The sequence below is a fragment of the Cryptomeria japonica genome, chromosome 5 (assembly GCF_030272615.1).
Source record: "Cryptomeria japonica chromosome 5, Sugi_1.0, whole genome shotgun sequence".
NCBI lineage: Eukaryota > Viridiplantae > Streptophyta > Pinopsida > Cupressales > Cupressaceae > Cryptomeria > Cryptomeria japonica.
In genome coordinates, this window is record NC_081409.1 from 612,700,954 (window position 1) to 612,714,720 (window position 13,767).

The window sequence follows — 13,767 nt, forward strand, 5'->3', positions numbered from 1 at the left end:
TGAGAGCATGATATGACCCTGTCATGTCATCATTTGGAGTTCGAGTTTTAGCCCATCTTATTCTAAATCTAGATTATCGTCAAAAACTTCAAAAACGGAATCCTCAATCTAATTAAAGGACAAAGCCTATTTAGACAATTTATCTTCATCTATATTGCCCTCCCATTTGATCTGGCTAACCATAACATCTTCAAAATGACTCAAGTCCTCTAAAATTAGTGAGATAAAATTTTGTAGGTGCCATGCTTTAATTTGGCCTTTTTTTATGGCCTGGATTATAATCAATTAGTCCCCTTCTAGATGAAGTTTTTTAATCCCCATTTTTTGAGCACATCGAGTTGTTAACCATGCTGCATAAACTTCCACCTCATTGTTGGTGCCTTGTTTGATACACTGTGCTCCCAATTTTACAATGCTGCTACTGTGATCTCGAAAAACCACTCCCACCCCTGACAGACCCCCTCCACGCTAAGTTTCCCTATCAAAATTGGCTTTGATCCACCCCAAGTGAGGTGGAGTCCATACTGTGGGTGAGTTACATTTCTTACTCATCTGCCTAGAATGCCAGGCCCCATGTCTTATTTTGATATTAGGCCATGCTTTTTGTATTTTCATGTCCTCTATGGTGAACAGGTTTTTTGTTAAATCCATCTGAGAAGCTGTAGCCCCCAAAGTTTCCTCCACTGCCTGATCAATTCTGCTACACAACCTTCTAACATCCTCAGCCTTATCGTGGAAAATCCTCCGATTTCTTTCCTTCTATATTTCCCATATCACAAGTGATGGGCATATGTTCCATATGCTTGAGAGAGTTGATTTCTTGTTTTATCTTGGCCAACTATCAAACACATCTTTGAGCATATTTGGCATTGGGCTTTACCATTGCAATTTACCTTTCACCAAATACCAACATTTTTGCGCTATCTTGCATTGTAACAGGAGGTGGTCAAGATCCTCTTCAGCGTCTCCACACATAAATCACTTGGTCAATCCTACCAATCCAAGCATTTTCCTCCTTTCACCAGTTAGAATTCTCCCTTTCAGAGCCAACCATGCAAACGCCCCTGCTTTGGGCAGATAATGCTTATTCCAAATTAAATCATTAGCTGTCTTGCATTCCCCTACCAAGCCTTCCAAAAGCCTATACCCTAATTTAATCGAGTAGTTCCCATCTTTTGAACCACACCAAATTACTCTGTCCTGACCTTTTGTGAGGTAAATCTTTCTCTGATCCAAAACTTGTTTTAAAAGCATTTGTTGTTGATCCAATAGCCCTATGTCTAAGAGGTCTTTCAAGCACCAAACTTCTCCCAGGTGACTTTGTTTTCTCACCAAATAGTCACTGACCTTGTCACCCCAAATCTTGCATAAAAGAGATTTTGCTTCAGAAAAATTGGCCATGTGTTTTATAACTGGGTATGCCGCCCAAGAATCATCCTAGAATTTATCTCACTTTCCGTTACCAATATGCCATGAGAGATGTTCTGTGGGTACTTTCCTGCTGCTCACTATGAAGTTCCAAATTGCAGATCCCCTGGGTGGGTTTTTGATTGTGAAAATTCTATGATTCTCCATTGTGTCTAGGTATTTGGCCCTCATAACCTTTACCCATAATTTATTTGGGTTAGTGTAAATGCTCCAAGAGAGTTTATCTCCCAGAGCCTCATTCATAATTTGCCAATTCCTAAGCCCAACACCACCCTTCACTTTCGAACTGCAAACTTTTTCCCAAGCCAACATAGGGATCTTATCTTGTTCATTAGCTCCATTCCAAAAGAATTTTCTCATTTTCTGTTTGATCACATTGATGATTTTGTTGGGAATTTTTAGACATGTCTTTGAGAACATGGGTATGGCCAAGACAACTATTTTTAACATCAAAATTCTACCTGCCAAAAGTCAGCCATTTACTTTTCCATCCCTCCAATCTGTTGAAACAACTTTCTACCAAATTTTTTCAAATTGCTGACTTGTTAGCGCCTCCAAATAAGGGAACACCTAAAAACTTACTTGGTAAAGTTCCCAGCTTCATGCCAAGAATGCTGCTAATTTCCCTCTGTTTAAAAGTTGGAGTATTGAAGAAAAAAATTTCAGATTTCAGCCAGTTCACTTTTTGACTTGACACTTGTTTATATTTATCAATCACCTATTTTACAACCTGAGATTCCCTTTCCGGGGCCTCTCCATCTAGGAAAGTGTCATCAACAAATTGTAGATGAGTCAGAGGATCCACCCCTCCAACAATCCTTATACCCTTCCACTGGTCAACATTACAATCTTTCAAAATCAAACGCCCCAACACTTCTTCCATAATGATGAAAAGGAAAGGGGCCAATGGGTCCCCCTATCTTAAACCCTTTTTGGAAGAGAAGAAACCTCGAGGGCTCCCATTGATAAGGATGGAGAAGTGAGGGGATTTAATACAACTTTCTATCCAGGCTATCCAAACCGGGTCAAAGTCAAATTTTGCAAGAACTTTTAAGAGGAAATCTCTATTGACCTCATCATAGGCTTTCCTGATATCCACTTTTATAATCATATTCTCCTTTTTAGATAGACGGATGGAATGAATTGCCTCATGTGCCAAAATAATACCTTCATAAATTGATCTACCTGGGGCAAAACCACTCTGTTCCAGGGAGATAACCTCTTCTAGAATACATTTTAGCCTATTAGCTATCACTTTAGAGATCACTTTATAAATCGTGTTGCACGAAGAGATGGGCTTGAAGTCATGGAAGGTAGATATGTTTTCCTTTTTTGGGATCAGTGCTATGAAAGTATTGTTAAAGTCCTTAAGGATGAAACCACTTATTCTAGACTCCTCCACTACCCATAAATATTTTGCCAGAATGTCTCAGAAATGTTTAAAGAAAAGTGTTGGGAACCCATCCGGTCCTAGAGCTTTGTCTGCCCCCATGTCAAAAACTGCAACCTTTACTTCCTCCATCGACACAAACCTGAGTAGCATTTTGTTATGCTGCTCCTTCACACAAGGGGGTAAGCTATCTATAACAGAATGCAACTCTTGGTTTGCGCTTGTCTCTCCATTGAAAGCACTTGAGAAGAAGCTCACCACCTCACTATTAATGGAAACCTAGTCGATTAATAGCTCCCCTGCCATATTGTGTATTGAGAATGTTTTATTATAATTACTCCTAACCTTTGTAGAGGTGTCGAAAAATTTGGTATTCCTGTCACCTTCCTTCAGCCATGTCTCACAAGATTTTTGTCTCCAAAAGGTTTCTTCTCTTGCTAAGACTTCAGAGTACATCTTATTAAGCTATTTCTCTCTCAAGAAGGCCGATTAATCCATGCCTTGTAAAATAATTTGTTCATGCAGTGTTTTTAAATCTTCCTTTAGACTCAATTTCTCATTGAAAATATTTTTGACAGACTCTCTGTTCCACTTTTTGAGTTGTTCTTTTACAAATTGAAGTTTTTTGAAAAACATAAAGCCTTATTACCTGGATTTTCAGGGGGCAGGTTGCACCATGTCTCCACCAGAGATCTTAAATTGTTATCCCTTAGCCACATAGCTTCAAATTTGAAAGGGCATCTATCTGAGGCTCTTTCATCCTGAATTCGGATGCCAATGGGGTAATGGTCTGATCCTGTGAATGGGAAAACATCAGCACTACACGTCCACAGATGAGAGGACTAGTCACCAGCTACGAAGAATCTATCCAGTCTTTCTGCATTATTTAAAAATCCTCATCTTCTATTTTCCCAAGTAAATTCCCCAGTTTTGAAGGGGATTTCTATTAAACCCGAGTCAGTGATGAAAGAGCCAAAATCTAAGTTACTCTGCCTCATCCAATCATTGGCACCCATTTTGTCCAATGGTCAAATCAAGGCATTGAAGTCTCCACCTATAAGGAAAGGTGTTACAGTGCCCTGTCTAAGGCACCTTGAGATATCATTCCACAACTAGTTTTTTAAAGAGGGGCTATTTGGGCCATAGACATTGATTAAAAACAATTGTAGCTGAAGTTCCTTCAAGTAAACTCGCACCCATTGCCACCATTGTCCTTGGTTAATGTTGTTGACCTCCACAAGGGACTCATTCCATAAAATGGCTAAACCACTCGAGGCTCCTTGAGCCTCAACTAAGACACATTTCCATTTTTTTGAATCTACTATAAAAGGTTTCAAAATATTCAGACTTAATTTTGGTTTCTTGTAGGCAAACAAGATCTGGGCGAAACTGATCAAGACATCTCTTAATCAGTCTAGCCTTGTCAGGGGCATTGCAGCCCCTGACATTCCATGAAAGGAACCTCATTGCTTCCGGGAAGAGAACACGTCCCTTCCCAATCTAAGCCTGAGTTTTCTTTGGCCAACAACATTACCTGTAATCTCCAATCTAACTCTATTGGATTTAGGTCCTCTTTTCTTACTCTCGCCTATCTTTACCTTAGCATTTTGAGCCAAAGTCATTTCTAGAGTTCTCCTATCTGAAACCCTTCCTATAGAAAGAAGTCCCATGTCATCCTCTCCCTTTGGATTATCAGATAGTTCTCCCTTGGATTCTAGCAAAATTAGGTCACCTCCACTATCTTTCACCCCTTCAAAGGATGCTTCTAGGTTTCGGATGGGAGAGATTTGGATATCCTTAAAGACTGTTTCCTCCATGATCTGATCAATTGTTAGAGGTGTAGAGGGGAGCTTGTCATCTTGTAAGTGTGTCTTTTCTTGAGGCACCTCATTATATTCTTTAGGCATATCCTCCATCTGAGTCTTTGGGACTAAAGTCTCTTCCTCATCTGCCATGGAACCAGCTTGAAAAAATTGTGGGGACACATTGCTGTCCTCTTCAATATGGTCAACATTTTGCTTATGATTCTCTGAAGAGGTTAAATCCAGAGCACTTAAATCAGTGACAGGGGCCCATGTGTTTCCCACTGCATCCATCACCTTACTCTACAATTGAGGATCACTATATTGGTTTTGGATCATTACTGAATCTGATCCAACAGTGTTTGTTATGGTTACCATGTGTTTTGTGGATGACTCAGATGCAAATAAATCATCAATTAGTCCTTTTCTAGAATATAGAGATGCTATTGTGTTCAAATCTGACCCATAACTCTTCCTAGAATGTTGCAAAATATCCCAATCCAAAGTTTCCCATTGATGTTCAGAGTCCTTTGATTCCAAAAGCCTGATTATATCCTCTGCCAGTCCATCTTGGACTTCAGACTTTCCTTTGTCTCCGATTTTGCAGTCCCCTTTAGCATGGGCAAAGGAGTTGCAATCTGAGCATGTTGCCATCCTCTCTTCTAGGACCACCTTCTGTGCCCAGATCCCCGAACCAGATTTTATTTCTATTTTGTCTGTTAAGTTATACACTAGATCCTAATTGATGCACATCCGCGAGACCATACTATAATCCATAGGATCTATAAATTCCTCATCTTTTCTATAAAAACCTAGGTTTTCACCAAATTTTTTTAGGGTTTTTGTGTTCTTGTATTCCTGAGGCAACCCTGGAAATTTAATCCATATTGGCACCCTATTGATGGTTTCTGCATTTGGGTTGAAATTTGGCTTCCATTTGAGAATGCTAAAGCCTTTTCCATCCATAAAGAAAGGTCCATTATCAAGAATCCAATCCCTATCCATATTACTAGGGCATATAACCAAGAAAAAACCATTTTCTAGTGTTTTTATTTCTACACCCTTCCCCCAAATAGAGTCACACCACACCCTAATTTTTGATAGAGACGACCACGAGCCCCCCCATTTCAGGAAGAGAGCATGTGCATTAAAAAAATTGATATTATCACCCCATTCAACATTCGAGATTTCAATGTTCAAGACTCTATTATAGGTTGAGTTAGGGCATACCTCTAACACTTTCGCAACTTCCCTCGAGGGCTTCTACTTCCAAAATTTCTCTTGCACCATCTTGAAATCCACCTTTTGATGGTTGTTTAGTGCCTCATACCCTCTGAAACTGTCATTGTTCTTAAGACTATCGATATGTTTAAAACCACCCACTGCCATCCTCCTTTGTTCCACATTCTCTGGACCCTTCCATGGCCAAGACTGGTCTTGGAACACTGCACGGGTATCTCTGAAATCGCCACAATATCCATTCCTATTCCTCGACCATTTTCCATTGAAGTCTCCACTTTACCTGAAACCCTAATGGCGTCTGAAGCCCTTCTAGGGTCGATCCGCCATTTTTTTTTGTTAATTTACATGCTATACTTGATGCTTGCTAAAATATACACAACAAACAAGTTCAAGGTTACTCAATTAATGACATTTAAAACATATTTAAATAATTATTTAAAATGATTTAAATAATTGTCACATGACTTCCTTTTAATAACAAATGTCAATATACTTAAACATTTTAGCCAAAATGATTTAAGTAAATTTCCTTTCTATAAATCCCTCGAATAATGGAGTAGTTTCCTGTCATTCATCTATACAACAATGCCATTCCTTAAATCAAGATGATAAATATAATAAAATTGAATTTAACCCTTTTGTGACATTGTAATAATGATGCAAGCTAGGTCCCCTTGTGGGCCTAGCTAAAAACAAATTCATTCCCAGACAACTAGTTTTTAAAAAAAAAATGTTTGTGAACCATATTTTAATACACCTAGGGTGAAAATATGAAGCAAGTTGTTCTTTAAACTTGATGCTTAAAATCTCTAAATTGTGACCAAAACCACTCAAGTAGCCTCCAAAACTACTTCTGAAAACTAATTAAACTGTATCCCTGGATTTGAAACATTGGAAAACATGCTAGGTGTTATGTGGAGAATCCAAAATTCCAAATGGATCTACCTTGTGATTTTCGTGGTGAGAAATTAATGCTCAAAGTTTCCTACTCAAGCATTTTCTAGAAGTGCTCATTTTGAATCCTTCTGAACCTTGTCGAATCAATTTTGGAAAAATACTAAACCTTGGTTTTAGAGGCCACTACTAGGGGGATCAATTCACTTAGATACAATGCGTATGTGTGCTAAGGGTTTTTTCTTGAATCCATCATATGTACGAAATTGTAATGGCCAAAGTTGCCTCTGAAATTTTCTGGAAATGCTGATATCCAACCCTGACAAAGTCAGTTTGGTTTTGATCTTGAAAAAATATCAGACTGACAGATGGGGAGCTACAATCAGGTGAGGGAGAATACGAATATACAAATAATCATAAGAACCAACCCATTTAACATGCAAGTTATCGGGACATGAAATAAAAATTAAGATATAGGGCTACTTTACCAATTGTAACACTGTTTTCATAGCAAAACTGAATAACATGCATATGGATTTGACCTAGATGTACATTGAAATGTAGACAATCATGGAAAATGATTGGTTTGACATGACTATATATTGGTAACAAGATATCACTCTTTGAAAATGACTACTTTAAGAAGTTTAATATTGTACAAACAATAGACTACCTCACGAGCCTGAAATAGGTACTTCAAAAACTCATCAAATCTGATCCTGGGAAGCTTCAAATGGATATGAGCCATATTTTATAAGAGTTAAACAACATCCCAAAGTGGTTTCTCATGAAAATTGTGAGATTATGCTTGAAGCAACCAAGATCAAAGAGACCAATAGATAGCAAAATGACAAGAGAGATAAAATATGTGACAAGAATAAATTTTATTCTCATCAATAATGTAAAAGAGATCAATTGGATCATCAATAATCTTTACATACAATGTAGAAGAGCCTTCTTATAAAGGCAAGGCTAAGAGACAAGAGAGCATACAATGATGACATGTGGCTCAATGAGATGAAAGGGTAGGTAGGAGAAATAGTAAAATATTCCACATGAGGTGGATCACCCACCAAAGGTGGAATGTAACAACAAGATCACACCATAAAAGGTGGAAATTACCCTACATACACACTCCCAATGTATGAACATCTCCCTAAGTGTCTCATATGCAAACTACAATGTTATGCATGTATCTAAGTTAAATTAAGTAAAGTGTAATTATATCCAAGATGAATAAATAATTACACCAACACTCCCCCTTAAGTGCAACTTAGGGGAATGCACTTAAGTCTATAATGCAACTAAACAATGCAAGATGGGTTTCGACTACAAGGCCATGTTAGATACCCATGTACAAATGAAAATGTAGTCTCTCATAAAGTAGGGAAAGAGAGAAAAACCCAATGGGAAAAAACTCTCCCCCAAAAGAGAGATAAAAACTATACAAAGAACTCTCAAAGAAGCATGTGAAGGATGAAACCCCATGTGAGGAAAAAGTCCCCACCATATGAGAGAAGAAGAGAGAGAAAGGAGCCCCCCCTCAATGTAGAATTTGCACCAATGGTAGAAGCTTGAAACTGAATGAAGAAAATGCTCCATGAACATCGAACAACGTTCCTCCCCTTGGGAAGAAACAAAACCAAAGGTGTATCCATGAAGTCTCCCCAATCATGAAGGGAAGATGTAGGAAAAAACTCAAGATGTATGAAGTCTCTAAAAACTACTCAAGTGTCCCCATGTCAATGCTGAAAGTTACCCCCTCCAAAGTTGGTAAATTGATCCACACTGCTGAAAAAGGCACTCCAAGATCTAGTGGAGATGAATGTAGAACAAGTTCCAAAGACTCACATGTCTCCTATAAGGATAAAGAGACCTCCTCAAACTATTGCACATAATAATCCACAATCATGTCAACCTCAAAAGAATGATAATGTAGAGAATGAACAAGAGGGTTAGTGTTCCCTCGCAACAATCAAAGAATGATCATATTCATCAAAGAGAATATGAATATCATCAATAATATCTCCCAAATCTGCAATGTAGGACTCCACAAACAAACTTGCAATGTCTATCAAGTAGTCATCCCAATGAGCTGAAGTTGGAAGCCAAGATATATCCTACTGCACTGAATCATAAGAAGACAAAACTGTCACATCATCTGTATCATCAGGTACAATAGGTCATGTGATATCAAGAGGAGGAGATGAAATGCAAGGCTCAAGAATGGGGTCACATGTGAGAATCCCCAAGTTCAAGTACCCAAAGTTCTCCTCAAAATCTGAATCATCACAAGAAGTGTGATCAACATATGAAGAATCATCCTCATCAATAAGAACGAACTTTGAAAAGGAATATAACTGAGATGCATGATCCACAACCCCAGTTGCAATGATAGCTCTACTCTCCAAGTCTCTAATGATAACTAACTCAGGTGTGAACTCCACAGTTTTGTTTGTTACCCCATGTGTGATTTGATAGATGTAAATAAGATCATTTGTCAAATGGGGTACACACATCATTGAAGGAGTTATCCCCAATGGAAATATATCCTTTCCCAATAACATCCATGTATGCATGATTGCCCATCAAAATTTGCGGCATGGTGCAAGGCTCAAATGTAGTAAACATAGATTGCAAAGATGCCATATGATGAGAAGACCCTAAATCTAGAATCCATCTCCCTGAATCATGACTTGTAGTAGCACAAAGAGCTTGTCCTTTTCTTGTCCCAAAAGAGTGAGTCTTCCTGCTTGTTGCTGCCATAAATGCTTTCCCTTTCCCTTTTGATTGTGAGGAAGTGGAAGGTGATGAATCCTCCTTCTTGTAGGTATTAGGAAAATCGATGTTGTTCTTTTTGAAGATATGTAGGAGCTCATCAATCTTCTTAGAATGGCAACGATGCTCCTTATGACCAACCTTTTTACAATAGGCACAAGTTGGTCTCTCCTTCTTTGCCGAATTGTCCTTCTTGGAAGAGGATGAATCCCCTTGTTGTCGAGAAGGTGGTGCTTTGTCCTTAGGCTTTGATTGCCATTTATTCTTGTTTGAGTTGTCCTTTCCTTGATTTCCTTTATTCCCTTGATTTTCCACATATGCTTTTGACTTTGAAGTCTTAAGAATTCCCATGCTTATCAACTTAGTTTGCTCTATCATAAACATGTCTATGAAAGCATCAAATGTAGGCATTGTGTAGCTTGAACCTATTGTCATCCTATGGGTTTGGAAACTAGAAACAAATGTTGCATATTCTTGGGGAAGCTTGCCCATCAAATTGAAGATCAATTGAGTATCCTTCTTATCAATGCCACAATCCTTGAGTTGTGCCCTCAACTCATTTGCTTTAGTGACATAATCTTGTATTGTATCAAAGTTATTGGGATCTAACATGGTGAGATCATTGTCAATTTGACATCCCCTAATCTCATCAACTTGACCATACAAGTCTTCAAACTTTTTCCAAGCGTCCTTAATTAAAGTACATTTTTCAATATGAAAGATGAGATCCTTTGATACATAATTCTTTAAGGTATCAATTACCATGATGTTCTTAGGGAGCCAATCCAAGTGAGCATTAGGATCAACGGGAGCAACAATAGTTCCATCAATGTCATGAGTTAATCCTTTTTCCATAAGTTTACTCCATGCATCAATTTTCCAAGTAGCATAATTATGTGGATTTAAAAGAGGAAACTTAGGAGAACCCATAGCAGAAAAAGAAAAGAACACAAGAGACAAGAGCACAAGAGACACCCCCCAAAATTCACTCAATCAAAGTACCCCCTCCCCCCAAAAAATAAAAAATAAAAAAAATGATGATTTTGGTACTTTATATGTAGTGCATGTATAATAGGCCACTTGCAAACAATGACAAAGTGGAATTCTGATTTTTTTACAATTTCCCCAATAGGCTTAGAACTACAATGCAAAAGACCTAATGTGTAGATCTATGCAATACAAGTGCCAAATTGGCCAAAAAAGACCATATGCTGAAAGTACAATTTCTACTCAAGATCACTGCAAACTGATAGCAGATTATGAAAGTAGACGAAAAATCATGCACTTAAAAAAAATGGCACCTGAAAAGGAGTTCGTATGAGCCCAAACGGAGTCTTGAAAGTTGCAGAAATGGAGATTGGACAGGTATAGTCACCAAAAAATGTTTTTTATAAAAAATCCGTCCACCCAAATTAAAAAAAATACCACCATGTGAAAGTACACAAAAAATTAGCCCAAATAAAAAATAAATTCACCCAAAAAGGAGCAAAAATGAGTAAGATATGCACCTTCAAAGTTGGGCCAAAAATCAAAATTGCTCAATGGAGAGGGGCTGGATTTAAAAAAAAAAATGCTGATGCAATGCTGACGTCAGCTAATGATAGGCTTAAATTTGACATCCATTTTCCCATCAGGAAAACTTCACCTCCCCTGCTATCGTGGCGTCCATACTGTACTGACAGGATGATGTGGCCCAGTGTTGAGATGCCACACATCATACAAAACATGATGTGGCATGGGGTAAAGATGACTTGGTAGGTACAAATTGTTGATGTGTTGCTACGTGACAGTATGGATGTGCCTAGGTGGACTGATGATTGGGGAGTGACATGGATGCTTAGTGTGTGGTTGATGTGGCCTTGACTGTGTTTTGCGCAACCGAACTAGAGAATGCCACATGTACCAACAATGTTGTAGGATCGGTGTATGAGATTGTGCCACGTGTCTGATAGATGGTTGGCATGAGCGAATGACAAGGCACAACATGACATAGTGCTGCAAAAGGCTCCCGAAGAAGATAAGGGTTGACGATGGCCGAGGAGCGGTGCAACCGATGGAGAAGTGCCCGTTTGTCGGCAAGGATGTGGCCTGGAGATCACCAGTGGTTCACGGAGCAGCCACAGGGCTGGAGGAGATGGATGGCCGAAAAATAATGGATCGTTTGTAGTGGGAAGTAGTTGGGGGTTTTCTAGAAGCCGTTAGATGACAGACAGAGGAGAGGCGGTGGTCGACAAACTAGAATCGACGATGAGCTAAGCGGTGGAAGTCGGGAGTTGGGGGGAGCTGTGGGCGGTGGGAGAAACGGGCTACGGATGGTGCCGAGAAAGAATAACATAGAGCTCGCTGCACAAAAAATGGGTGATGATAGTCCCAGCTGTAGGGTGGACGGAATATATAGTATGACCCCCTGCAAAAATAATTCTGCAGGCACAATGGGGGGTGAGGTCAGCAGTACCGCACCCCCCCCCCAAAAAAAAAAAAAAAAAAAATGATTTTTTGTTTTTTAAATAACTTTTTCAATCAAACAATAAAAACTACGAAATTAATAAAATGAAAATACAATTTTCCTAGAAAAATAATTTTAAAATTTTTTTTTTTGAAAAATCTGTATCGCTTAGCCAAATTGGCTAAATTTTTCCTCCAAAGCCCCAAATTTGATTTTCACCCAATATAGGCAAATTTATAGTCAAAATTCATGTAAACGGCCACCCAAATGCAATGGTGAGGTCGGATATGGTCTAAGACACCTCTAAAAGATGCTGCTCCTCAGATCTACCTCTTGACCTCCTTCAATGATGCAATAAAATCTCTCCAAAGGCTATGCAATGGTGCTCCAACCACTCTGATACCATGTGAGATTATGCTTGAAGAAACCAAGATCAAAGAGACCAATAGATAACACAATGACAAGAGAGATAAAATATGTGACAAGAATAAACTGTATTCTCATCAATAATGTAAAAGAGATCAACTGGATCATTAATAATCCTTACATACAATGTAGAAGAGCCTGCTTATAAAGGCAAGGCTAAGAGACAAGAGAGCACACAATGATGATATGTGGCTCAATAAGATGCAAGGGTAGGTAGGAGAAATAATAAAATGTTCCACATGAGGTGGATCACCCACCAAAGGTGGAATGTAACAACAAGATCACACCATAAAAGGTGGAAATTCTCCTACATACACACTCCCAATGTATGCACATCTCCCTAAGTGCCTCATATGCAAACTACAATGTTATGCATGTACCTAAGTAAACTTAAGTAAAGTGTAATTATATCTAAGATGAATAAATAATTACACCAACAACAATCAAAAGGTGTGAATTTATCGACCCTCAAAGTGGGCTACTTGGAAAGATTTTGTAGGGGTACTTATGAGTGTTGCCATCAGTTTTCTCAACTTGGGTCGTTCAAAATTTGCCAAATTTTGGAGATGCCAACACAAGTATTCTTTAGTATACTTATTCTAAATATGTGATTCTTCTATTTTTGAAACCTTAAAGCTATAGGGTTTAGTAAGAGTTTTGAATACCTTTTTCACAACTTCATCTTCTGACAGTTACCACCAAGACCTATGATCTCATTTACAACATTGTCTATCTTTTGCAGGTAGCTAGTTATATTGTCTTCATCTTCCATCCACAAGCATTCATATTTAGTTTTAGCATTCTGCAGCTTAGCTTCTTTGACTATATAATCTCCTTCATAAGTACTTTCTAATTTATTCCAAACATCATGAGCAGATTCCAAAGATACAACTTTTGTTAATTCAGTCTTAGAAAAAGCACTAAAAATAGCAAACCTCGCCTTTTTTGTTATCTTCAAATTCTTTGTTCTCATCTGTAGTGTTTAAACTAATCACTGATTTGGTGTACTTTTGTGTAACAAACTTCTAAAATTCATAACCAAGATAAATTAGGTAACCTTGCATCTTCACTTTCCAAAAAGAATAGTTGGATCCATCAAACTTATGAATTGTCATTTTCTATGCAATTAGGATCTCCTTAAGCAGTTAATCTCTTCTTCAAGGAACCAAAGCTCTTATACCAATTGTTGAATGTCCTTACCCACAAGATAACCGAGAGGGGGGTGTGAATTAGTTGTCCACAACCACAAAATCTTTTTCTTGCTTAACTTTATCACTTAATCAACATAAAGATATGGAAATGAAAGAAAATGAAAAGTAAAACACATCATACACAATGAAACAATAGATTTGACGTGGAAA